The sequence below is a fragment of the Microtus oregoni genome, unplaced genomic scaffold (assembly GCF_018167655.1).
Source record: "Microtus oregoni isolate MIOR12 unplaced genomic scaffold, Mior012 000006F_ref0000085, whole genome shotgun sequence".
In the NCBI taxonomy this organism is placed as follows: Eukaryota; Metazoa; Chordata; class Mammalia; order Rodentia; family Cricetidae; genus Microtus; species Microtus oregoni.
Window position 1 is genome coordinate 41,211,047 of NW_024543065.1, and position 27,893 is coordinate 41,238,939.

Sequence of the window (27,893 nt, forward strand, 5' to 3'; positions counted from 1 at the left end):
TGAGAATTGATTACAACAGGTCTAGTTCCTGGGCTAGACATAATTCTGCAGAAGTCAAAGCTAGATGCCCGAGAGGGTGGTTCTCCTTATTGTGGGGCTGCTGAAGTCCACCCTTGTCAGGAGGAGTGTTTGCCTCCAGAGGCCACACCCTGTGTTTCCTGTCCCTCCAGTCTCAGTAGTTCTGCCTATAAGAGCAGATGCAACCTGTGGGAAGAGATGAAAGGATGTCTACCTTCATAGCCCTGCTCTGTCTGGGTAAGATATGAAGATGGGGAAAGATACATTGTGACCTGGGAATGGCCCTGCCGCAAGCCTACCACTGTCCCATCAGGAAAACCCAGGGTCTCGGGAGGTTCTGTGGAGGGGAAGGACTTGCTCAAGGTTTGGGACGGACATCACACAGTAACTCTCTTCCAGGAATGACTCTGTGCCCTGGGACGCCAGTGCTGACAGGTGAGTAAATGCAGCTGTCATGACATGCCATGCCTGGCATACCCAGGAACCAGTCCTTGGAAATGAGGATGGAAAACAAATCCTGAGTGCTGATCCAGGGTTTGGATGGAAGGTTGTGGGGTTGACACTTTCAATCTGAGAATGGAAGCCTTTTGTTCTAGCTGTTCATTTTCTTCCAGGAACCCTGCCTAAGTCTATACTAAGAGCACAGCCAGATACTGTGGTCTCTAAGCAGACTAATGTGACCTTCTTATGTGAGGGTATGAAAGGAGCCAAAGAGTTCCATATCTACAGAGATGGAGTTCGGTATACTCAGTTCACACAGATTCTACTAAAGCCTGAGAACAAGGCTGAATTCTCGATCTCAAACATTGACCAGAACCATGCAGGGAGATATCAGTGCTGCTATCAGACCCATGATGGATGGTCAGACCACAGTGACATCTTGGAGCTGGTGGTGACAGGTGAGAGGACAAAAATGTTGCTATCCTCAGGTTTCTCTGTCAAGTGCGAGCCTGCTCTTAGGGGTACCCTGTACTTTACAGCTCTGGAAGAAAATGTTTCTGATTCCTTTTTCTACTAGGAGAACACAGTAAACCCAGTCTGTCAGCCCAGCCCAGCCCAGTGGTGACCTCAGAAGGAAATGTCACCCTCCAGTGTGACTCACGGCAGCGACATGACAGGTTTGTTCTGATTAAGGAAGGACCACAGAAGCTCTCGTGGATACTGGACTCACAGTATAACTTCTCTGCTAGACAATACCAGGCCCTGTTCTTTGTGGGTCCTGTGACCTCCAACCAAAGGTGGACATTCAGATGCTACAGCTTTGACAGAAACAGACCACTGGTGTGGTCAGAACCCAGTGATCCACTGGAACTCCTGGTTTCAGGTGAGGAACCAAAAACATTCCACAGAATAGTGTTGAGGATACTGGTGCTGAGGGAGGCCTTGGTGTGTGTGTATGTGAGCAGATCCGGCTCTTTAGTTCATTGACACAGATCACTGGAGACAGAGGGATCCAAGATACAGAGTCCAAGAGAGAAACTAACAGAAAATCACAGGTGGTCTAGGGGAGAGGTTAATCTCCATGGGATATTACGCTACACAGTATCAGCTGAAGTACCACCTACAAGTGTGAACTTCTCTGTGCCACCTTCAAACAGAACCTTCTCCTTCTTTCCTACTTCTTTGCAAGGACCCTCCACAAACCCACCATCAAGGTTGAGCCAGGTACTGTGATTGCCTACAAAAGTGCCATGACCATCTTGTGTCAGGGGAGCCTGGATGCAGAATTGTATGCTCTTCATAAACAGGGAATCCCAAAGCCCTGGGTCACAAGGTCCCCAGAGAAGCCTAGACAAAAAGACCAATTTCTCCATCCCTTCTCTGACAGAGAAACATGTGGGAATATATCAATGTTACTTTTACAGCATGGCAGGCTGGTCAGATCACAGTGACACCTTGGAGATTGTGGTTACAGGTGAGGGGATAGTCAGGGTCTCAGGGTCAGGCTCTGCTCTCAGGAGTATTGCCTTCCCACAGCCTATCCCTGAGGAATAATTTTGCTATATGTGCCCGTGTAATAGAAGGTGTTTTTCTCCCCTCCTAGGAATCTAAAAAGATAACCCCAGCCTGTCATCCATACCAGGCTCTGTAGCAACCTCAGGAGGGAACATGACTCTGCAGTGTGTTTCATTTGTGAGATATGACTAGCTCATTCTCATCAAGGAAGATGAGTTCTCCATCTCCCTGGACTCACAGTATCTTTACACTAATGCACACTACCAAGCCTTGTTCTCTATTTGTCCAGTGACCCTAGTCCACAGAGGAATATTCAGATGTTATGGTTACTACAAGGATACCCCACAGTTGTGGTCAGTACCAGTGAGCCCCTAGAAATAAACATATCAGGTGAGCCATTCCCATCATTGTCCAAACTTGTGGAAGCCCTAAGCCTTTACCAGGACCTTAAAGTCCTGGAATGTTGCTAGGAGAGGTGACTAAAGGAATAATCTGCTTACTAAACCAGAGCCCCACAGCAGAGGAGAAACAGTGACGTGTGTAGGGCAGGAAGGGAGGTGATAATTGTGCATTTGGTTAAAACCTGCTCAACAGTCCTTATCTTGATCTTCTCATCTTTCTTTTAGGGCTGTCCAAGAAGCCCACCTTGCTGACTCACCAAGGCCATATCCTGGATCTTTCAAAGAGTCTCACCCTGCAGTGTTGCTCCGATATCAACTATGACAGATTTGCTTTGTACAAGGTGGGGGGAAATGACTTCACCCAGCACCATGGCCAGTGGACTCAGGATGGTCTCTCCTTTGCCAACTTCACACTGGGTTCCGTGACTAACTCTACTGGAGGCCAGTACAGATGCTACGGTGCACACAACCTCTCTTCTGAGTGGTCAGCCTCCAGTGACCCTTTGGACATTCTGATCACAGGTGAGGAACCAATGAGATTTCTTAGATGGAAGTCTCTCCATAGGCTTTCTTAGGGAGCCTGAGAGGTGATGGCTGGGACAAGGGACAGAGAACTAACACAGGAACAGGTGCAGATGCAGGGGAACAGGAGAGATGCTCAGTCAGAGAAGAGACAGAGTTACAAAATGCTCAGTGAATATCCAGGTGCAGTTTCAGTTCAGAACCATGAAGGCAACCTCTCTTCATCCTTCTCCTCTTTAGGAAACTTTCCTGTCACTCCTGTTCTCTCAGTGAAACTTAACTCAACAGTACACCCAGGATACTATGTGACACTTCTGTGTTGGTCAAGAAACCCCATGGACACTTTCATTTTGTACAAGGAGGGAAAAGTCCATCAACCTCAGCGACAAAAAGCAATGTTCCAAGATTCGCAGTACCAGGCAGAATTCACCCTGAGTACTGTGACCTCTGCTGTCTCAGGAAGCTACAGGTGCTATGGTTCTCAAAACTCATCGCTATACCTGTTGTCATATGCCAGTGCCCCTGTGGAGCTCATCATTTCAGGTGAGGTGACCCTGAACTGTTGGACTGACACACAATCCAAACACTAGGAGAACCTTTGACTTGCTGGTCAATAGGAGGTGTTAGTCAGAAGGCACTTTCCCTAGTAGGGAAGTGAATACCAGAGGTATTCCCTCAAGTTAATTTCCACTTCATAATCTATTAAAATCTAGAATTGGGGTAGACAGCATGAGGATCATGGGGAGGTTACAGGGCAGATGTAAGACACTAAACACAGGATCTCTGGGTTAGCATCTAACCCTCATCCTTTCCTTGTTCTGTTTCCTAGAACCCACTGAAGCATCCAGCCTGCCACCATCGAAGTCCCTGCCACCATCGCAGCCCATGCCAACACCTGGTGAGTGTCGGGCACCTCTCTTAGAAAGTATGCTTCATCCCCAGGCTGCATCACTACTCTTACTCCACTGAAGACCTCATTTCTCTGTCACTTCAGCTTGTGAGTGTGGGAGGCAAACAACAGAGACCCCATAATCCCAGAGTTTAGTTTGAAGGTGACATCCAGAGAGAGATGTTTATGCTCAGTCTAGAGAATGAGGGAAGAGAGTAAGATGGAGAACAGGGAACCCAGACACTCACCTCCACATTCTACCTCAAAGGCTCTAAGAACAAACCACTCACCTGCATGGAGTCAGGCCCCAGAAGCCTAATAAACACTGTGTTGGAAGGTGGGGATCCCAGTTGGAAACTGCTAATTATGGACTTGATACAGGAGATACTATATATAGATGCTGACTTGGAAAAGTCCTTCCCTTTCTGACCTGGCTGCTGTTTTTCTAAGTACAAAGGGGAAAAGCCTTGCCCACAAGCATTGTTTTTTTTCCCCAGTTCTGGCTTTGGTTATGGCCCCTCTTGACAGAGGAGGCCTCTCGCAAAGCTGCTCGTCCAGTGTGTCTGTTCCACAATGGTAATGGTATGTGAAAGGGTGGGGCACAGGACCATGACAGCACATTTAGCCTCCTTCCCTCCATCTCATGAGGCTCAACTCTGGTGGGGAGAACCGGGCTGTGAGTCAGAGTCCTGGGTTCAAACCCCAGCTTTGTCAGTTTCAAGTAGGGGTTCTGAGGCAGGAGAACTGACTGGATAGGAAAACTGACAAGTCCATGTTACAGCACTGTGGAAATGGGAGATGACAGGTTAAAGATCCAGCATGGGCCTGTCACACAATAGGTGCTCAGATAAGCACCAACATTCTCCACTCATGATGTCACTTGTGCCTCAGGACTGGAAAACTGCCTAATGGCTCTGGCTGGAGTGTCTGTGGCCTTCCTCTTGTTACCATTCTTCCTCATCTTCCTCCTTCTCCTACAAAGGCAACAGGGAAAATTCAGAAAGAAAGGTAAGTAGGGTGTGGCTGACCTGGGTCTCAGGGAATTGTAGGTTCCCCTATAGACCATTCAAGGAGAGAAGTTTAGAAATACTTGTAGATCTCAGATCAGATAGCACTTGATATCAGAATGTATGGGATTTTACTTGTTCTGTGGACATTATTGTGTCCTGGGACATTTGCTAACTCATCCATGTGTTATAACGTCCCATTTCTTCCTTGTCTGAAAATGCCTGGGGTGAGGAACTTACTACACTCTTATCTCAGACACATTTTTTTTTTCTTTCAGCCAAGAAAGGAACAGAATCCCACATTCCTGCAGAGGCTGCAGAGCTAGTAACCAGAGATAGGGGCCCCCAGGAGAGGTAACTCATGGTCAGAGGCATAGATAGACCCACACCTGTCTGACACAACTCACTGCCAACTCACATTTTCTTGTCTCTACAGATCAAACAGAGCCGCTGCCACCCAGGAAGAAAGCCTTTGTGAGAGAAAGAGGGTCCTAGGGAGGGAGACATCTGAAGACTCAGCATTGTAGGGGTGGTGGAGAGGCTCTGGGGTCTTTGCTGATTGGTCTGAACTTCACACTATGAACCCAAAGATATCGAAACATGCCCTGTTTTCTCTCTTCCCAACTGGGGCAATGCAGGAAACTAGGGCCTGAGTCATCCCTAGACTCAGTTCTGAAGATATTCTGTTTGTTCTTCTGTGACAGATGCTTCAGTGGAGGACATACAACTTGAGGATGGTGTGGAACTGCGAAGTTGGGTGAGGTCCCTCTCCCTATCTACAGTGCTAAGAAATTAGGGCCCAGATTGTTCCAGCAGTCCCTGTTTTTCCTCTCTCAGCTCTCAGCAACATCCACAGCTGACCACTCCCTTCAGCGAGCACTCTGTTTCCTATATGCTCTGGCCTCACTCTCCCCTGACTCTCTTGGGACCACCTGGTTCCTCCCTCATGTCCGCTTTCTGGCTCCTCAGCAGCTCTCTGGTTGTTAGCATGCACTGGGAGCTCAGAGATCACCGGACTAAATGAATCCAGATGGCCCCATTACATCCACTCACCCAGCTGTGACATGAAATCCCTTTTTTAACCGGGTCTTCCTGCATGGATCAGAGTTAGAGCAAAGAGCGCACTCCCAATCAGAATTAGGCCATGTGGTAATAAATGCAGAGGTGCAAACTGTTTCAGAAAAACAAAGCAAAACAAGAAGGTGAGAGCAGAAAGGGCCAGTGTGAATTACAATGGAGAACTCTGAAAGGTGTCTTTTGAGGAGAAAATTCACATGGACAAGTTCATAAATATATCTAAGGAACCAGCAACTTCAGCAAGGGACACAGTGGGACAAAGGAAACTGAGCAGGAACATGGGGTTTTGTTTTGTAGTACATTTTATGTGTAAGGGTATTTGGCCTGCATATATATATATATATATATATATATATATATATATATATATTTGTATGCCACATGTCTTACTGTTATTGAAGAGATCAGAGGATCATATCAGACTCCTAAGAACTGGAATTACAAATGATTTTAGGTAATGATGTGGGTAGTAGGAACTGAACCTGGTTACTCTGCAAGAGTAGCCAGTGCTCTTAACCACTGAGCCACCTCTCCAGCCCCAAGAAGCTTCTGTTCTAAGAAGTTTGACTGTGTGGCTGGAGGCAAGACAGCAAGGGTTAGAGTGTCAGAATAAGAGACCAGAACTGTAGAAAGGAAGTCAAAACAGTTCAATCTGGCCGTGCAGTGAAAACTGTCCAGAGAAGATCTACAGCAGAACAGAGAGGCACTATATCTCACTGTTTACTGTGCTACAGAGGCCAATGGAGTAGGCCACCTGGGAGATATATCCACCAAGACGAAATCCTCTAGGCTCAGGAGGGTAGGAGCTATCTTACCTTCTCTGATGTCAAGAGAATTATTTGACAGTAAAGGGCAAGCAGAAGAGGGCAGGAAGATGGACACTCAGGTCCATCCTGTTTCTCCCTAGCCCTGAAGGTTCTTCCAAGCCATATACTTCCGTCTTACTTTTTCCCACTCCAGGTCGTACCATCTGAAGAACCTCAGGATATGGCCTATGCCCAGCCACTCAGGACATTCAGACAGGAGACAGCTGCACTTCCTCCCTCTCAGGCAGGGCAGATGTCAGAGGAGCCAGTGTACGTGATGCTCTCGTAGCTACTAATCCATAGGCTATTCCCAAGAACAAGAATGCATGACCCTCTGCACGCAAGCATGCTTAACAGAGACCTCTTAAGAATGGTGGCAGTTTTTTGGAACCTGTCTGCACTTTAAATAAATTTACACATTTTGGAAATAAAGCAGGAGATTTCTCAATTATCAAGTGAAATGAGATTAAATATAAGGGGTATAAAGTTTTTCCAGCCTGACAAGTCTCTCCATTGACATAATAATCCAAACCAGATGAAATTAAATAAAAAGTTTAATTAAAAATTTTATTAAAAATTATTAAAATTTTCCGCCTCTTCCCCGCCTCCCATTTCCTTACCCCTCCCTCTATTCTTCTCCCCCTTCCTCTCCAGTTCGAAGAGCAGTCAGGGTTCCCTGCCCTGTGGGAAGTCCGAGGTCCTCCCCCCTCCATCCAGGTCTAGGAAGGTGAGCATCCAAACAGACTAGGCTCCCACAAAGCCAGTCCATGCGGTAGAATCAAAAGGCAGTGCCATTGTCCTTGGCTTCTCAATCAGCTCTCATTGTCCGCCACGTTCAGAGAGTCCGGTCTGATCACATATGCTCCATCAGTTTCAGTCCAGCTTGCTTTGGTGAGCTCCCATTAGATCAGCCCCACGGTCTCAGTAGGAGGGCACAGCCAGATGGAAATAGAAAATGTAAGACTTTAAGACAATTCTGAAGCCATTTCTGACAATTCTGAACCTTCCCAGCCTCCGTGCCATAGTGCTTCCCCTCCTCCCCTGGACCTAACAGCTACACATGCACGTACTCAATTCCTGAACAATTACCCATATACATATGTTTTGATTCAGTCCCCTGGGAAACGGAGTCAAAATGACCTCTTAACCTCATCTGATCTGGCAACAGCTCTCCAGCCAATTATTGGTAATAAGCTAATCATAATAGTCAAAGAACAACCCCCCTTGATTCTGTGGCCTTCTCCTTTAAAAGTAGCCTATACCAGCTATTTGAGGTCTCTTGGCTTCCCGAATGCTGAGGGACCCTGTCATGACAGAATTAATAAAATCCTCATGCTTTTGCATTGGCTGTGGTGTGAGAGGTGGTCTCTGGGAGTGACTCCTCCTCGGTGTTGGGACGCTAGAGTTCAACATTTGGTTCCCTGACTGGGAAACGAGTCATTCCCAGAAACACTCTAAACCCAGTTGGAGGTATAAAGAAATGAGCTCATTTTTATGTCTGTCTGTTTGTGTATTGTGTTTCTGTTTTTGTGTAATTGTGAATCAGTAATTTGAGAATTGTACCTGCACAGGGTCAGTATTAAAACGGGGCTAAGGGAGGAGGCAGATGTGTCCTGAGATCCCTTGCCCTAGTCCTGAAAGATGCATTTATGGGAGGGAGGGGCAACCACTTCGCCCTATTCTCCAGGGGAGGCATGATCCTCCATCTGTATTTTCAGATCTACTGCCGTGCGGCTTCTGATTTTGAGTCCATGTCTGTCTTTTTGTTTTTTTTCTTTTCTTTTCTTTTTTTTAATTAATTAATTTATTTATTAAAGACTTCTGCCTCCTCCCCTCCACTGCCTCCCATTTCCCTCCCCCTCCCCCTCCCTCATCAGCCCAAAGAGCAGTGAGGGTTCGCTGCCCTGTGGGAAGTCCAAGGACCTTCCCCCTCCATCCAGGTCTAGTAAGGTGACCATCCAAACTGCCTAGGCTCCCACAAAGCCAATACGTGCAGTAGGATCAAAACTCAGTGCCATTCTTCTTGACTTCTCAGCAGTCCTTGTCTTTTTGTTCTTGTGTATTTTCAGTTCTACACCAGAGCGGTGGTGAGAGCACCAGCTTCTGGTTTTGAGTTTGTGTCTGTCTCTTTGTCTTTTTGTTTTTGTATGTCGGTTTGTCTTTGTTAAAATCCACCTGCAGATTCAGAACCTGGCACCAGTCCCCTGGCCATCATCAGTTTCCCTGATTCCGAAAGCAGCCCCACCGCTGGAGGAGGCGGTGGCTGCTCCTCCCCTAGCCTTTTTGTCTTCTCTCCTGTACAGGGGCAAAAGATACCCAGAATCCAGGCACCTCCGGTTCTTCCTGATATCCAGCCAATATCCAGGCGAGCGTTCAGGCATGGCAGACTTCTCCCTCCTCCTCCCCCAGAGGAAGCACTTCGTTCCTGAGGAGCCCCGCTGGTCAGGCCCTAGCCCTGAAAACTTCAGCACTCAGTGTCTAAGCTGGGACAGGGGAGGGACATCCCCTAGGGAGAGAATGATCTCCCAAGCATTTCCCCTTTGCTCAGTAGCAGGCCAATTACAATACTGCCTTTTTCTGCCTCTAATCTTTACTTATAACCCTTCCTTCTCTTGGGACTCTTAGGCCGTGACCGGGCTTATAGATTCTGTTCTGGTTACCCATCAGCCTACTTGGGATATTGTCAGTAGCTCTTACAGGTGCTCCTAACCACAGAGGAAAAACAGTGAGTTCTCTTTGAAGCTCAAATGAATGTCCCAGGAGCTGACAGCAGGCCAACCCAATCACCGAACGAGATAGAGGATGGGACACCTTCCCTTTGACTTGACCCGAATGGGACTTCAATACTCCAGCTGGTAGGGAGCAGCTCCATCTTTATTGCCAGATTCTGATTGGCGGGTCTAAAAACAGTGGGGTTGCAAAGCACCCCACTAATTTGATAATTTGGCTAAGGTAAGAGCAGGAGTACAAAGGTCTGATAGTACTCCTGCAGGATTTAAAAAAGACTATTGGAGGGGTACAGCATGTACACCCCTTTTGATCCCATGGCAGCAGATCACCAAACCAATGTCTTTTATAGGCCAGTCAGCATCAGACATTCATAGCAAGTTGCAGAGAATGGAGGGACTGCAGAGATGCTCCCTCTAGGACTTAGTAAAGGGAAAAAAAAATAGACAGATAGGGAGGCAACAGAAGACGACAGCTGCACACCTCAGACAGAGCAGCCCCTGAGTAGCTGAATGTGGACTTTAGTGAGGAGGAATGGCCTGACAGGACTTTGGGATTGAGACACCTCCCAAAGCAGCTGCTGAGCAGAAGTGGGTCGGAGAATGGCGCCGAGCACAGCCGGCTACTGAAGCGGCACTCTGCCCACCTGAGAGGCCTACACAGTGGACACAGAGACAGTACTGAAATCCCCCCCTTGCTTATGCTGTGTACCCAGGTGTCTGATTCTGGGGTGTACGGGATAAAGGGGGAAGGGTTCCCCCTTGCTGTGTCTAAAGCATTTGACTATGGACACAAGGACTGCTGATTATTCCTGAGTGTCCCACACTTTTATTAGAAAAAGACCTGTTGGAGACTTTGACTCCCCTACTGTTCTCCAGGGCTGTAAAGCAAGCAGGCTTCTCTCTGCCTTTGCCACGCCCACCTCCCTGAGGAAGGCTTTGCAGCCACTGCCAGCTGAATCCTCCTCCCAGCTGCCTTGGTCACAGCCCAAGCCTGGGAACTCTGCTGACAGCTGCCCGCCCCCAAGGTAGCGACTGACTGAAGCGAGGAGGGGCTGGGAGATGCTGGAGCCCAATTCCAAGCAGCCTTCCTGAGCTGCTTGCAAGTTTCACAGAGAACAACTGCCCCCAGCTCCCAGACTGCAGCTGTGGGAAGCTTGGGGTACAGCAATGCCCAAGCAGAGCTGGTTTTGGTGGTACATGCCAGTAGGATTTGCTGAAGAAGGCAGGGTAACAACAGTGGCTGACCTTAAAGGGACACATGCCCTTTTAAGAAGCTTTTTCTTACCAGGACTAAAAAGATCAAAGAAGAAATCTTCTTGAGGTTTGGCCTGCCCAAGTTAATCAGGGTTGATGGTAAAACTGCACTGTTGCCCAGAAAAGTCAGGGCATGGGTAAGACTGAGGAAAATTATATTGTGCATACAGACCCCAGAGTTCAGGACAGATAAAAAGGATAAATAAAAACCCTAAACAAATTAGCCTTTAGAATCTGGCACTGGAGACTGGGTACAGCTTCTTCCTCTAGCCTTGTTCTGAGTGCAGAACACCCCATCTCGGCTTGGACTTACCCCCTATGAGATCCTATATGGGGGGCCTCCCCCATTGGCCTCCTTTAGGGCCCCTCCTGACCCACTTTCTCACAAACCTGATCTGCAGGCGCGGTTGAAGGCTCTCCAGATCTCCAAGCCCAGGCATAGAGACCCCTGGCCACCCTGGCACCTGGAAGTCTCACATTCGTTCCAGAATTGACACCTGGGGTATATCCAGAGGGACATAAGGAAAGCTGCAGCACCCCACAGCCAGAACAGCAGCTGCCCACTCATACCTGCAATCCACGCCTCCTCAAGCCCTTGCTTTGATACCCCTGCCTTCACCCCTGATTTATGTCAACTAGTGGCCGGGTTAGCCTCCTGGGTTATCTGAGATACATATCCCCCACAGCTGCCCCTGGAGGCTGGCAGAAGATTTTCCCCTGGAGGAGATATTTCGGTGCAGGGGTCCAGAACACATATGCCACTTGAAAACTGTCCGTAAAACATTATACTTCCCCAAAACAATGCTCCATGTGGATCATAGGGACCTGTGACATCTCCACCACTTGTCTCCTAGGGGCGAGCAGCAGGACTGTCTCCATGGGTGTCAGGAAGGACTTGGGGCATGCAATAGTATTTCCCAAACAGAATACAGCAGCAAGATTTAGGTGCCACCTTCACCATTAAGCCTGGGCACCCGGAAATCTTGCACCTGTTCCAGTGGACGGTATTGCAGCCTGGATCCACGCATCTCATGTCAAGCCTACACCTCCACAGGATAACCCAGGACCTTCCAAATGAAAGCTTCAGTGTACCCAAAATCCTCTCAAGGAGGCCTGATTCTGTCAGGCTTGCTGATCTTTGCCCTGATGTTTATACCTTAGGACTTAACCTGGACTCTGACTAACTTTGAGACTGAACAAGCCTTAAGGCTAGCCACTGGAGTTCGTCCCCTGGATACCTGGTTCCTCCAGCTAACTTTTTTTTTTTTTTTTTGGTTTTTTCGAGACAGGGTTTCTCTGTGGCTTTGGAGCCTGTCCTGGAACTAGCTCTGTAGACCAGGGTGGTCTCGAACTCACAGAGATCCGCCTACCTCCTCCAGCTAACTTTTGACCTGTGTGTTTTAGCAAAAGACTCTTGGGAGGATACTAAGAAAACCCCCAGAAACTTTTCTGAATGATATATTTGTCTGGGGGGGGGAGCAAACTCTGCAGTATGGGGGGCCTAAAGTATTTTATTATGCTGCCTGGGGATGTGAAACCCATGTCAATGTCTCCTGGTTGGGAAATAGCAAAAAGGACCTAGTCTCTTTCACCCACACCACACCAGGGGAATCTGAAATCACAATCATTTTCACTGAAAAGGAGAAAAAAGAGCTAACTGGTTAACTGGCAATACTTGGGGTTTAGGGTTGTATGATCCAGGAAGGGAAGACATAGAGATTCTGTTCACCCTGTGAGTTGTAACACCTCCCATAACCATAGTACTAGGGCCCAATCCAGTATTAGCTGACCAGGGCCAGCTAGCCCCTGCCAAGGTAGCCCCCCTTGCCAGGGCCCTGGGCCCTACTCCTAGTCCTAAGCAACCATATCAGCTATTATATGTCCTGTAATTGGGAACAAACCTAACTCTCCCAAGTCCCAGGACAACAGGACCTGGTGCTCTCTATGATGGGCCTACAACACTGGTTTGTTAATTTCTGTGTACAGACCCAATTAGTCCTCCAAATTTACTAATATCTCAAGATTGAGATATTTGACCAAATAAGAGGAGGGAATGTAAGACTTTAAGACAATTCTGAAGCCATTTATGACAATTCTGAACCCTCTCAGCCTCCATGCCATAGTGCTTCCCCTCCTCCCCTGGGAACCAAGGACCTAATAGCTACACATGCATGTGCTCAGTTCCTGAACAATTACCCATGTGTAACGGCGTAAACGAATGCAGACAGATTGTAAATATATATATATATATATATATATATATATATCTTTAATGGAGAAATAGACTTATAGAATCACCGTTCCCACGGAGACCAGGAAAGCAGAAGCAAGTGCTGCAAGCACGCTTGCCAGATTTATAGGTAAACATTAGCCCGAGGTGAACATGCCCCCTAAGGGGCGGGACTTATCCCTACACCCATGTACGTATGTTTTGATTCAGTCCCCTGGGAAACGGAGTCAAAATGACCTCTTAACCTCATCTGATCTGGCAACAGCTCTCCAGCCAATTATTGGTAATAGCCCTTTTGAATAAGCCAATCATAACAGTCAAAGAACAACCCCCCTTGATTCTGTGGCCTTCTCCTTTAAAAGAAGCCAATACCAGCTATTTGAGGTCTCTCTGCTTCCGAAATGCTGAGGGACCCTGTCATGACAGAATTAATAAAATCCTCATGCTTTTGCATTGGCTGTGGTGTGAGAGGTGGTCTCTGGGAGCAACTCCTCCTCGGTGTTTGGACGCTAGAGTCCAACAAAAACACTATCTTGAGTGAGGTAACCCAGACCCAAAAAGATGAATATGGTATGTACTCACTCACAAGTGGATTCTAGCCATAAATAAAGGACATTGAGCCTATAATTCGTGATCCTAGAGAAGCTAAATAAAAAGGTGAACCCAAAGAAAAACATATAGTTATCCTCCTGGATATTGGAAGTAAACAAGATTGTCAGGCAAAAATTGGAATCTTGGGGGGTGGGGTGGGGTGGGGGTAAGGGGAGATGGGGAGAGAGAAGTGAGAAGGGGAGGATGGGGAGAGCTTGGGGAAATGGGACGGTTGGGATGGAGGAAGGGTGGATATTGGAGCAAGGAAGTATATATCTTAATTAAGGGAGCCATTTTAGGGTTAGCAAGAGACTTGACTCTAGAGGCATTCCCAGATGTCCAAAGAGATGTCCCTAGTTTGGTTCTAGGGCAGCTGAGGAGAGGGTACCTGAACTGACCCTATTCTATATCCACACTGATGAATATCTTGCATATTACCATAGAACCTTCATCTGGCAATGGATGGAGGTAGAGATAGAGACCCACAGTGGAGTACTGGACTGAGCTCCCAAGGTCCAAATGAGGAGCAGAAAAAAATATTTTAAAGGCAAGGTTTAATGAATTTAATAAATTTAATGAATTTAATGAATGCCAGCGCTTCCAGGAGGCCCTTCAGACCCCCCAGGGAGGAAGGCCTGGAAACCACCAGCGAGAAGAATAGAGAACCGGAAATACAACGTGTTTGTTGGGGGGGGGGCAGTTTAAATATCCTGTGGGAGTGGTCTTGACCGTCTCTGGAAAGGGGTCACAATTTGGGAGGCTTTCTTGGAGGTGGAGTTTGGACTGAGGCAACTCCCATGGGATGGGGTTTGAAGTGCAGCTTTCCACTCAACATTCCAAAATGGAAGCCAGGAGCTGGGATGAAGTTCCCAGTCAAACATTCCAGATTTTTGGGGGATAAAGATGTTAGGGTCTGAGGTGATGCTTCCAATCAAACATTCCATACTCCTTGGATAAAGGGGTGTTGGCTTAAGTCTGGCTACTTCCTGCAGCCATGGGGCAACATGGCAGAGGGGGAAGTTGGCCTTTTATCTAAGCACTTAAAAGATAGTAACTGCATAATTCTGTGAGTCTGAGGCCAACCTGGCCAACATAGTTAGCTTAAGGGAAGCCCGGACTATAAAGAAAAACCTATCTCAAAAAATGAATAAACTAGGGCCAATAAGATGTCTCAAAAGATAAAATTACTTGCCACAAAGTTCATTATCCTAAGTATGGTAAGCAGGACATACATAGTGGAAGTAGAGAATTGACTTCCATGAGTTTTTCTCTGACCTCCACCTAACTCCTAAGTGTTAGCTCCCTACATCCAATAAGTGAATAAACTAATTTAAGAACCAATAAATAACCACAAATAAAATCTAGTTATGTTGATGTAGACCTTTAATCCCAACTATTCTGACCACAAAAAATAAGAAAATATAATATTACATTGATGACAGAATTTAATAGGTTAAGAGATAATACTTTTTCCTGTAGTAGTAAGATGATGACTAGCATAGCATATTCAATGGTAATGTGTTTAAAGAATTCCAGAGGCTCATGCTTTAGAGAAATTAATTTTCCTTAGAGAGACTAATTCTAGTGGTCATTAGTTGACAGTAGTTATTTGTCTAAGCAAGGGACACCATGAAAAGTTTTCTTTTCCATATTAATATGTTCTTTGAAACTGCATTGTTATGAACTTGTTCATTTATGGAAATATGGTCAAGCCATTTCTTGGTGACATCCTGATATTTTGCTCTTATATTCTTCCTCTTTCTTCTTTTGCTATGTCCCTTGGGTCATAGATTCAGGAGCATGATGTAGATGTATCTTTTGGGGCTGGAATCTCTGTGATCTATTGATCACTGCATTATGTCAAAGTGTGGTTTTCTGCTAAGATCTCCAGTGACTGTAATATGAAGCTTTCTAGATGAGACTTTTGTACTCTGAAAAGAAATACATATACACAGAAAAAGTAGACTGACTCAGCAGGCTGTTCTTCTATATATGAGAACTCACATGCTCAAATATATAGTAACAATAATAACCAAAGTAAAATCTATTACAAACTTGAGAGTGGAGGCATGTAAAAACTTGGTGGAAGGCTGTCTGGGAGGGTCTAAAGCGTAGAAAGTGATGAGAAGTTATTTAATTCTTTCAATTAAAATGTATTTTAGAAAAATACAAAGTAATCCCTCACCATGAATGAATAATGCTTATCTCTGTGTATACTATGGTACATGTACCAGAATTTGATGAGATGTATGCTTTCAAAAAACATTTGAATTGTTTATTAGTGGCAATCGTATGAAGACATGAAGGAACAAATGACAGTATGATAAATGACCTTATGAGTGATGACATTACAGGCATGAATTGAGGTCTACAGTGGGTTTTCAATATATTTACATCATGGAAGATGAAGAAGAAAGACTATAAGAGCAAGAACATTGGGAAAGAAAGTCAAATGTCATCTTTTGCATATGTGGCCATTTTAAGCATTAACTATGGAGCCTGCACTGGGGTTATAAAAGACTGGGTCTACCCACTAGGCAACAAAGGGTCAGGTAAGGGTTCACAGGGTTTTATCGTGAGTTATTTACTAGTGATAAATTCCGGGTGGAGATTTGTCTTCAGTTGTGCTACAACCAGTGAGCCCAGGGGGTTCTTATAGTTCCAAACACAAGGTTGTTGTCTTTATTAGGGTTTCTATTGTTATAAAGATACACCATAACCACAGCAACTCTTATAAAAGAAAGCATTTAATTGGGACTGGCTTACAGTTTGGATGTCTTGTCCATTATAAACATGGTTGGAATCATGGTAGCTTCCAGCGAGAGTTCTACATTTAGGTCTGAATGGAGCAGAAGGAGTCAGGGGGTCACTGAGCCAGACTTGCGCTTCTGAAAACCATAAGCTTCACATGGTACTGAGATATGATGACTGGTTTGTGATGCCAGAGGGTACATTATTATCTGTGAACTCTACTGCAACTGAGGGCCATAATGGTATTTGTTGTCTGTGCTTATGCCGGAGGGTATTTGTGTGTCAATGGTCTAGCCTCCTGTTTGAGACCATACTGATTTCCGTGGTTCCTGTTACCACTGAATAGCCATTCACAATAGCTACAAATAAAACAAAATACTTTGGTGTAACTCTAACAAAGCAAGTGAAAGAACTGTACGACAAGAACTTCATGTTTCTGAAGAAAGAAATTGGAGAAGATACTAGAAGATGGAAAGATCTCCCATACTCAAGGATCAGTAGTATAAACATGGCAAAAACTGCCATCTTACTAAAAGCAATCTAGAGATAAAATGTAATCCTTATTGAAATTCCAACACAATTCTTTAGATACCTTGAAAGAAAATATTAAACTTGGCATGGATAAACAAAAACCCAGGATAGATAATATCATCCTGTACAAAAAAAAAAAAAAAAAAAAAAAAAAAAAAAAAAAAAAAAAAGACCTTTCAGAGTTCCATCTCAGATTTCAAGTTCTACTGCAGGGCCATATTAATAAATATTGAAAAGTATGGGCGTAGAAACAGGCAGGTGGAACAATGAAATTAAAGCAAATACCAATACTTAAATCCACACACCTAGTGATATGTGATTTTCAACAAAGAAGACAGAAATTATGCAATGGAAAAAAAAAGAAAAATATCTTCAACAAATGGTGCAGGCATAATTATATGTTGACATGAAGAAGAATTCAAATATATATGTATCTAGGACCCTGCAATATCCTCAAGTACAAATATATTAAAAACTTCAGCATAAATCCAGATGGATTAAACCAGACAGAAAAGAAAGTGAAAAATAGCCTTGAATGAATTGGTACAGGAGACAAATTCCTGGATAGAACACAAAGAATGAAGACACTAGGATTAACAATTAATTAATAGGATTGTATAAAACTGAAAAGCTTTTGGAAGGCAGAGAATGCCCTCAATATGACAAAATGGTAGCCTAATGAATGGAAAAGATATTTACCATTCCCACATTTGACGGAGAGCTAACATCCAAATAAAGAACAGAAACAACTCAATAAAAGTGGACATAACAAAAAATAATTTGATTAAAAATATGGTATGGATCTAAACAGAATTCTCAAGAGAACAATCTCAAATGATTAAAAAACACTTAAAGAAATGTTCAACATCCTAGGCCATCCGGAAAATGCAAATCTCAGAGACTCTGAGAATCTACCTTACACCTGTCACAATGTCTAAGATCAAAAACACAAGTGACAACTTATGCTACAGAGGATGTGGAGCAAAGAAAACACCCCTCCATTGCTGATGGAGTGTAAACTTGTATAACAATTTTGGAAATCAATATGGCAGTTTCTCAGAAAACTGGGAATTTATCTAAATCAAGACCCAGCTATAACACTCTTAAACCCAAAGAATGCTCAATCATACCACAAGGACACTTTCTCAATTACATTCATAGCAGATTTATTCTTAATATTCAGAACCTGGAAACAACACAGACGCCTCTTAACCAAAGAACGGATAAAGAAAATATGGCAATTTTATGTTGAGTAAATGAGTAAAATGTTTTTTACTCAACAGTAAAAAACAATGACATCTTGAAATTAGCGGGCAAATGGAAGGAAGTATAAAAAAATTATCCTAAGTGAAGTAACAAAGACCCATAAAGACAAAATTGGTATGTATTCACTTTTAAGTAGATATTAGCTGTAAAGTAAAGAAAAACCGTGTGAAAATCCATAGACACAGAGAGTCTACATGTGGTAGTCTGAATGCAATTGTCCTCCATAATATCATAGGGAGTGGTACGATTAAAAGATATGCCTTTTTGGAGAGAGTATGGCCTTGCTGGAGAAAGTATCTCCTGTTGGGATGGATTTAATGTTTACTATGCTAGGATATTGTCCCGTGTGTTGGTTGATTTCTTATTACATACAAGATGCAGGCACTCAGCTACTCCTTCATTCCCACATCAGCCTGCATGCTTTCATGTGCCCCGGCATGAAAATAATGGACTGAAATTCTGAAACTGCAGGCTATCATCCGATCTAAATATTTCTATTTATAACTGTTGTCATGGTCATAGTGTCCTTTCACAGAAATAAAACCCTAACTAACACACTAAGCAAGAAGGAGGACTCAAAGGGGATATTGAGATGAAGGAGAAATATAAGGGACTTCATTGGAGAAAGGGAGGAATTAGGTATGGGTGAGGAGGGGTGGGAGTTCTGAAAATGTCAACTTGAAAGGGTTCATTTTAGGGACAGATAAAAAACTGGTACAGAAAAACTCCCAAGAACCAACGAAGATGAACACTGCTAAGACTTGTATCAATAGGGGATAAATAGCCTAAACCAGCCACCTCCTTTGATCAGGCAAATCTACCAGGAGAAAGATTGGCACACAAGCCCAGCCACATAACTTCCAATTTCGGGTCTGACCTTCACATGGTTTGTGCTGGAATAAGGGTATGGCAGAGATTGTCACAGTGTCTAAACAGTGAATGGTCCAGACTGAAACACATTGCCCCAAGAGTGAGGCCACCACTGACAATGTCTGGAGGGAGTGAGTTCACAGAGTGAGTTCACAGAGTGGTTCACAGACCTAGAATAGAAGCAAACAAACCAGAGGAAAAAATGTCAATGTAATGATGCCTAAAGATATTCTATATTCATAGATTAGAGCCTAGCCCAATATTCATCAGAGATGCTTCATCTTGCAACTGAAGGAAACAGGTGCAGAGACCCACACTGAAACATTAGGCCAAGCTCAGAGAATTCTTACGTAGGGTAAAAGGAAGGATTGTAGGAGCCAGGAGAGGCAAGAACTTCACAAGAAAACAGACAGAATCAACTAACCTGGGCTCCTAGTAGTTTACAGAGACTGAATCGAGAACCAGGGAGCTTGCTTGTGACTGACCTAGATTCTCTGCTTATGAGACAGTTGTGTAGTTTGTTCTTTTTAAGGGGCTCCTAGTAGTGGGAGCAGGACTGTCCCTTATTCTTTTGCTGTTGGGATCCTATTCAACACATTGACTTGCCTTGCCTAGCCTTAATACAAAGTGAGGTGCTTATTCTTACTATAACATGATATGCCACAAAGAATGACAAAGAGAATTGGATATACTCATGATTCATATATGAGTCTTTCTTGTAAAACATCTTTTTGTTTATTTGTTTTTTTCAAATTGGTGCTATCTATAGAACAGGCTGGACAATTCACAGAGATCCACCAGCTTCTGCCTCCCAACTATGGAGATTAAAGTCATGCACTATAACTGCCTAGCTTCTTTGTCATACTTATTATTTATATTTATGTGTGATTCTATTCAGCCCAGTTCCACACCATTGCTAGCCTTGAGGCTACTCAAGGTCTGTAACAATGAGGGCCTGCTTGTTGGGGTTTCTGTCCCACCCAGTACCCCACAGCTGGCATGCTCCAAAGAAAATCACACAGAGATCTCCATAAGTTATAAAACTGATTGGCCCATTAGCTCAGTATTCTTGTTAGCTCTTGTAGCTTATATTAACCCATTATTCTTATCTATGTTAGCCACATGGCTCGGTACCTTTCAGCCAGGCAGGTTACATCTTGCTTCTTGGTGGTCTGGGCTGGAATAGGAGGAATGGGCTTCCTCCTTTCCAGCATTCTCCTGCTTTCATCTACCCACCTTTACTTCTTGTCTGGTTGACCCACCTATACTTCCTGCCTGGCCAATCAGCGTTTATTTAAAATATGATTGACAGAATACAGACAATTCTCCCGCACCAAAGGTCTAAGACATTGGAATGTGATAAACCTTCACTTTCATCTACAGGGTAGGCAGATTGAAACCAAAATAAGCCTCACTCCTGGACGATCTAATGTGCAACACACTCTGAACTCATTCTTGTGCCTAGCTAGGATCTCTTTGCTCCTGGGGTTCTTGCCAACGGATGTCAGAAAGAGAAATCTCCTATTGATTAATCAATCTGCAGGCAACAGATGAATCATTACTCCTGGTACTTTGAAGAATCCAGTGTGTCACTTAATAGAGATGTGATTAATTGCCATCTCTGTTCAGAGCATCCAACAAATTTTGCATGATTTTTGAAAAGAGTAATCTTCTATGGATTAATCAATCTGAAGGCACCAGGTGAGTCACTACTCCTGGCATCCTGGAGAATCCAGTGTGCCACTTAATAGGGATATGATTAATTACCATCTCTGTTCAGAGCACCCAAGAAATTTTGAATTATTTTGAAAAGAGAGATGCTTTCTTTGCATGAAGCAGTCTTCATTGTGTGCTAGAATAATCTGTGATATTTCTCTTCAAAGTCCGAAAACCAAATATTTGAAACAAAATCATTTCTACCTTTATACTCTTTTTTAAAAAAAAAAACTTTCATGTAGGGTAACTTGCATTCTGATTGTGTACTTTACAATGGAGTGAGGTTAAAAAGCTAGAACATGGAGGGAGAGAAAGGAAAGTTGCTTCCAGAAGGGATGTTACCAGGATGTACCTACAGACAAGGACCCTTACTAGCTTATGTGACTGCTTCCTGCTTTTCTTCTTGGCTGTTGGGTACCTCTACCTCATGACTCTGACATGCTGATCCTTGAAGGCTTGCATTTTTAGTCACACAGCCTGAATATACCTTCTCTGCAGCTCATGAATCCTTCACTAAAATAGATCACATTCTCAGTAATAAAGCAAATATCAAAAGATGCGAAAAATTGGAATAACCCATAACCCCCTGTGTCTTATCAGAGCATCAAGGCTTCAAGTTAGAGTTCAACAAAAGTAATTGCAAAAAGCCTACAAAATCATGGAAACAGAATAATGTTCAACTGAATCATCACTTGGTCAAGGAAGAAATAAAGAAAAAAATTAAAGACTTTCTATAATTCAATGAAACTAAACATACAACATGCCCAAACTTATGGAACACAATGAAAGCAGTGCTAATAGGAAATTTTACAACACCAAATGCCCACATAAAGAAACTGGAAAAAACCCACATTAGCAAATTAAAAGAACACCTGAAAGTTCTAAAACATAAAGAAGCAAACTCACCTAGGAGGACTAGATGACATAAAATAATCAATTAGAGAGCTGAAATTAACAAAATAAAAACAAAGAAAACAATACAAGAATCAATGAGACAACAAGTTAGTTCTTAGAGAAAAATCAACAAAATAGACAAACCTGTATCTAAACTAACCAAATGGTAGAGAGAGAAAATGTAAATTAACAAAATCTGAAATAAGAAGGGGAACATAACATAGACATGGAGGAAATCCAGCCAAACATCAGGTCATTCTTTAGAAACCTGTACTCCACATTATTGGGAAAAAAGAAGTAGACAGTTTTCTGGATAAGAACCATAAGCCAAAACTAAATCAAGACCAAATATACAAATTAAGTAAACCTATAAACACTAAGGAAATATAAACAGTCATTAAAACTTTCCCAACCTAAAAAAATAAAAATAAAATTCCAAGGCCAGATGGTTTCCATGCAGAATTTCAACGAACTTCAATGAAGAATTTATACCAATACTCCTCAAATTGTTCCAAACAAAACAGAAGAAACATTGCCAACCAAACTTCTTTTTACAATGCTACAGTTACATTAATATCCAAACCATAGAAAGACATAACTAAGAAATAGAATTACAGATCAATCTCCCTCATGAACATTGATGCAAAATATTCAATAAAATTGACAAAGCAAGTCTCAGAACACATCAGAAAAATCATTCACCATGACCAAGTCAGCTTCATCCCAGGGATGCAGGCATAGTGCAACATACTAAAATTCATCAATGTAATCCACCATATAAACAAACTAAAAGAAAAAGACACATGATCAGCTCATTAATTGCTGGAAATGCTTTTGACAAAATTCAGCACTTGTTTATGATGAAGGTCTTTGAGAGATCATGGATACAAAAAGCATGTCTACACTTAATAAAAACAACATACAGCAAGCCAACAATCAACATCAAACTAAATGGAGAGAAACTCAAAGTGATTCCACTGAAATCAAGAATAAGACAAGGCTGTCCACTCTCTCTCTATCTGTCCAATATAGTACTGGATGTTCTAGATAGAGCAATAAGACAACAAAAGGACATCAAGGGGATTCAAATTGGAAAGAGTCAAGCTTTCACTATGTCGGATGATATGACAGTATACATAAGTATAGTAAATATGTATTTTTATTATGCGTAGGCAGCCCATATATGGCAGTTCAGTTGAACTTGTACCTATTGGATTTCATGGTCTAAGTTGATGAATATGACTGACCAAAACTCTTCCTCAAAAGAGCACCAGATTTTACTAAAGATGGTTGTAAGCCAACATATGATTGCTGGGAATTGAAATTAGGAACTTAGGAAGAGTAGGCAGTGCTTTTAACTACTTATCCATCTCTTCAGCCCATACTAAACATACACAGTATACATAAACATCTTCAGTAACATAGCAGGATACACAATTCACTAAAACAATCAGTAGCCATCATATAAGCAATGACAAATGGGGATAAAAATAAATCCGAGAAAAAAAAATAAATCTGAGAAACATTACCCTTCACAATCAACATAAATAGTATAAAGTACTTTGGGGTAAGTCTAAGCAAACAAGTAAAGGACCTATATGATTACCACATTAAATCTTGGAAGAAAGAAATCAAATAAGAAATAAAATGGAACACCATAAAACTCCTACAATCTTGGATTGGCAAGATTAACAAAGTAAAAATTGTAATCTTGCCAAAAACAATCTTCAGATTCAGTGCAATGCACATCAAAATTCCAGAAAAATTATTTACAGACATTGAAAGAACAATACTTAACTTCATGTGGGAAAACAAAAAAATGCAGAGTAGCCAAAACAATCCTGAACAATAAAGCAACTTCTGGAGGCATCATCATCCATGACTTCAAACTACACTATAGAGCTACAGTAATTAAAACAGTCTGGTTTTTAGATAAATACCATATGCCAAAATTAAATCAAGACAAGTGAACAATTTAAATAGACCTGTAAGTCATGAGGAATTAGAAGCTGTCATCAAAAACCTCCCAACCAAAAAAAGCCCAGGACCAGATGTTTTTAATGCATAATTTTACCAGTACTTTCAAGAAGAACTGATACCTATACTCCTTAATGTTTTTCACATAATAGAAAAAGAAGAGTCATTGCCAAAATCATTTATTTATTTATTTATTTATTTAAAATTTCTGCCTCCTCCCATCCCCCCATTTCTCTCCCACTCCCCCCATGCCACTCCACCTCCCTCTCCAGTTTTAAAAGAAGTTAGGGTGCCCTGCCCTGTGGAAAGTCCAAGGCCCTCCCCCCTCCATCCAGGTCTAGGAAGGTATGAATCCAAACAGACTAGGCTCCCCAAAAGCCAGTACATGCAGCAGAATCAAAACCCGGTGTCATTATCATGGCTTCTTAGTCCACCCTCATTGTCAGCCACATTCAGAGTCTGGTTTGATCACATGCACATTCAGTCCCAGTCCAGCTGGCCTTGGTGAGCTCCCATTAGATCAGTCACACTGTCTCTGTGGGTGGACCACCTCGTGGTCTTGACTTCCTTGCTCATATTCTCCCTCTTGCTTTTCATCTGGGGCCTTGAGAGCTCAGTCCAGTGCTCCAATGTGGGTCTCTGTCTCTATCTCCATCCATCACCAGATGAAGGTTCTATGATGATATGCAAGATATTCATCAGTGTGGCTATGGGATAAGGCCAGTTCAGGCATCCTATCCTCTGCTGCCCAAGGACCTAGCTGGGGAAATCCCCTTGGATACCTTGGAACCCCGCTAGAGTCAAGTCTCTTGCCAACCCTAAAATGGCTCCCTTAATTAAGATACCTTCTTCCCTGCTCCCATCCACCCATATCCACCCTTCCTCCATCTCAACCATGCTCCCCCAAGCTCTCCCCAATCCTCCCCTTCTCCCTTCTCTCTCCCCATCTCCCCTTCTCCCATCTGCCCCACCCCCTTGCTTTCAACTTTTGCCCGGGGATCTTGTTTACTTCCAATATCCAGGAGGATAGATATATATTTTTCTTTGGGTTCACCTTCTTATTTAGCTTCTATAGGATTATGAACTATAGGCTCAATGTCCTTTGATTATGGCTAGAATTCACTTTTGAGTGAGTACATACCATATTCCTCTTTTTGGGTCTGGGTTCACCTATGTTCATAACAGCACTATTTATAATAGCCAGAACTTGGAAATAACTTAGGAGCCCCCTCAATAGAAGAATGGATAAAGATGTGGCACATATACACTTTAGAGTTCTACTCAGCAGTAAAAAACAATGACATCTTGAATTTTGCATGCAAATGGGTGGAAATAGGAAACACTTTACTAAGTAAGAGATGCCAAACTCTTTTTATGAAGCTACAGTTACCTTAATTCCAAAACCATACAAAGACTCAACCAAGAGAGAAAATTACAGACCAATCTCGCTCATGAACATCGATGCAAAAATTCTCAATAAAATATTGGCAAACCAAATCCATGAACACATAAAAAAATAATCCATTACAATCAAGTAGATTTCATCCCAATCATGTTTCTCGTACTTATTGTTAGAATACTCAGGTTCTTTAGATACATAGAGATAGTATTCTACATAGACAGGTAATCCTCAATCACTTCAAAGTACTGTAGACTATGGCATTTAAATAACTGAGGGTTCTGTTGAGGTGATAGACAATTGCCTCTAGCAGCACCAATCTAATCTGGAGAGAATGTTGAGCACCAAACACACTCCACTTGGAACTTATATTCTTCTTGGCAAAACAGGCCTTTTGGCAATGAACTGACCATGCCTTGACCACTGAAAAAATGCATGATGCCTAGACAGGACAAACAGGACATAAGAAAAAAGACTGCCAAACTTTGCCAAGACAAGGTAAGACAATTTTAAAAACAGCCCTGCTTCTGAAACTGGTCTGTCAGTGACTGAAGGCCTCAGCCAATGTTGGCTGCTCCAAGATTGCAAATGAAATTTTGGGTGATTGCCTAGGTAGCCAGTTGTCTTTGTCATTTGTTGCCCATTTTGGAAGTTGCTTGATTGCACTTCATTTCTACTCAAGTAGTCTTATTTTCCTTCTCAGGTCTTGATGTGGTTGAAGATTAGATACTTGTAGATACTTCTTCTCATGACTTGGTCAAGCTATTTATTAAATATTTAGACACTTTAGGATAATTATTGAAACATTTAACATGTTTCTTGCTTGATATTGTATATTCTGTTTGTAATTCTGGTTGGTATCCTCAAGGCAATCAGTAAAAAATGTCTATAACTCTAGCTCTAGTGGTCTAATAGTATCTCCTGGCTTCCTTAAGCACATAATTTCACACAAAGATGCTATCACAGGTATATATGAATGTACATATACAAATAAAAAAGCAGAGAAGAAATTTAGCTAATAGAATGAAATAAAATCTCTGAAACCAAGGAATAATATCTATATATCTTACATTCAGTAGATCATATATGTTTCACCAAGATAACAGATATTAATTATTTTTGGTATAATCCCAGAAAATGTCATGGTTTGGTAATTGAAACTGAAACACTAATTAAAATTAATTAACGGTGTCATTTCTCTGATTTCTTTCTCAGTTTCTTTATCATTTGTATATAGGATGGCTACTGAATTTTTTTGAGTTGATCTTGTATCCTGCCACATTACTGAAGGTATTTATCAGCTGTAGAGGTTCTCTGTCAGAGGTTTTCTGGTCTTGTATATAAACTATCACATCATCTTCAAATAACAAAAGTTTGACTACTTTCTTTCCAACTTGCATCCCCTTAATCTCCTTTTGTTGTTTTACTGCTATACCAGAACTTTAAGAACTAAGTTGAAGAGTTATGGACAGTGGACAGCCTTGTCTTGTTCCTAATTTTAGTGGAATCGTTTTGAGTTTCTCTCTTGCTTTATATTGCTTTTTTTTATATTTAGATATGTTCCTTGTATATCTGATCTCTCCAAGACCATTACCATAAAGAGGTGTTGGATTTTCAGCATCTAATAAAGTGATCATGTGGTTTTGTTCTTTCAGTTTATTTATATGATGGATTAACTTGGTAGATTTTCAGATGTTGAACCATTCCTGCATCTTTGGAGTGAAGCCAACTGGATCATAGTGAATGATATTTTTGATGGGTTCTTGGATTCAGTTTGTAGTATTTATTGAGTATTTTTGCATTTTGTTCATGATGGAGACTGGTCTATAATTCTCGTTCGTGGTTGAGTCTTTGTGTGGTTTTAGTATCAGAGTAACTGTAGCCTCATAACAAGACTTTGGCAATGTTCCTTTTTGTGGGAGGGGGGGTTCAAGACAGGGTTTCTCTGTAGCTTTTGGAGCCTGTCCTGGAACTAGTTCTTCTAGACCAGGCTGGTCTCAAACTCACAGAGATCTACCTGCCCCAGCCTCCTGAGGGAATATAGGTACTTGCTCTCTTTGAAAGTTCTCGTAGAATTCTGCAATAAACCTTACAATTCCTGACTTTTTTTGTTTGGCAGGCTTTTGATAATACCTTCTATTTCTCTGCAGTTTACAGGCCTATTTAATTTGTTTACCTGATCTTGATTTAATTTTGGTATACAGTATCTAATTCAAAAATTGTCCATTTCATTTTTTGTTTTCCAATTTTGTGGAGTACAGGTTTCTGTAGTATGATCTAATGATTCTCTGGATTTCCGCAGAGTCTTTGGTTATGTACCCCTTTTCTATTCTGATTTTGTAAATTTGGATGTTCTCTCTTTGCCTTTTGATTAGTTAAGGGTTTGTCTATCTTGTTGATTTTCTCAAAGAACCAGCTCTTTGTTTCATGGATTCTTTGTATTGTTTTGTTTGTTTCTATTTTGTTGATTTCAGCCCTGAATTTGATTAATTCCTGTCTTCTACTCCTCTTGAGTGCATCTGCTTCTTTTTCGTCTACTTTCAGGTATGAAGATAAGCAACTGGTGTGAGCTTTCTCAACTTTCTTTATGTGGGCACTTAATGCTATAAACTTTACTCTTAGCACTGCTATCATAGTGTCCCATAGGTTTGGGTACATTGTGCCTTCATTTTTGTTGAATTATAGAAAGTCTTTATATTCTTTGCTTATTTATTCCTTGACCCAGGGGTGGTTAAATATTTCAATGCTAAATTTCCATGAGTTTATATACTTTCTGGAAGCAGTGTTGTTGTTAAATTCTAACTTTAAACCATGGTTTTCTAAAAAGACACAGGGAGTTGCTCCAGTTTTTTGTTTGTTTGTTTGTATTTGTGGAGGTTTTGTTTTGTAACTTAGTATGTGGCAAATTTTAGAGAAGGTTCCATGAGGTGCTAAAAAGAAGGTATATTCTTTTGGGTTTGGGTGGAATGTTCTATAGATGTCTGTTAAGTCCATTTGAGTCATGGCATT

At 42.4% G+C, this 27,893-nt stretch overlaps 1 pseudogene; it reads left to right on the forward strand.

Moving 5' to 3' along the window:
* The first annotated feature begins 224 nt into the window (after window positions 1–224).
* On the forward strand, window positions 225–27,453 carry LOC121449808 (annotated as a pseudogene).
* The last annotated feature ends 440 nt before the right edge of the window (window positions 27,454–27,893 follow it).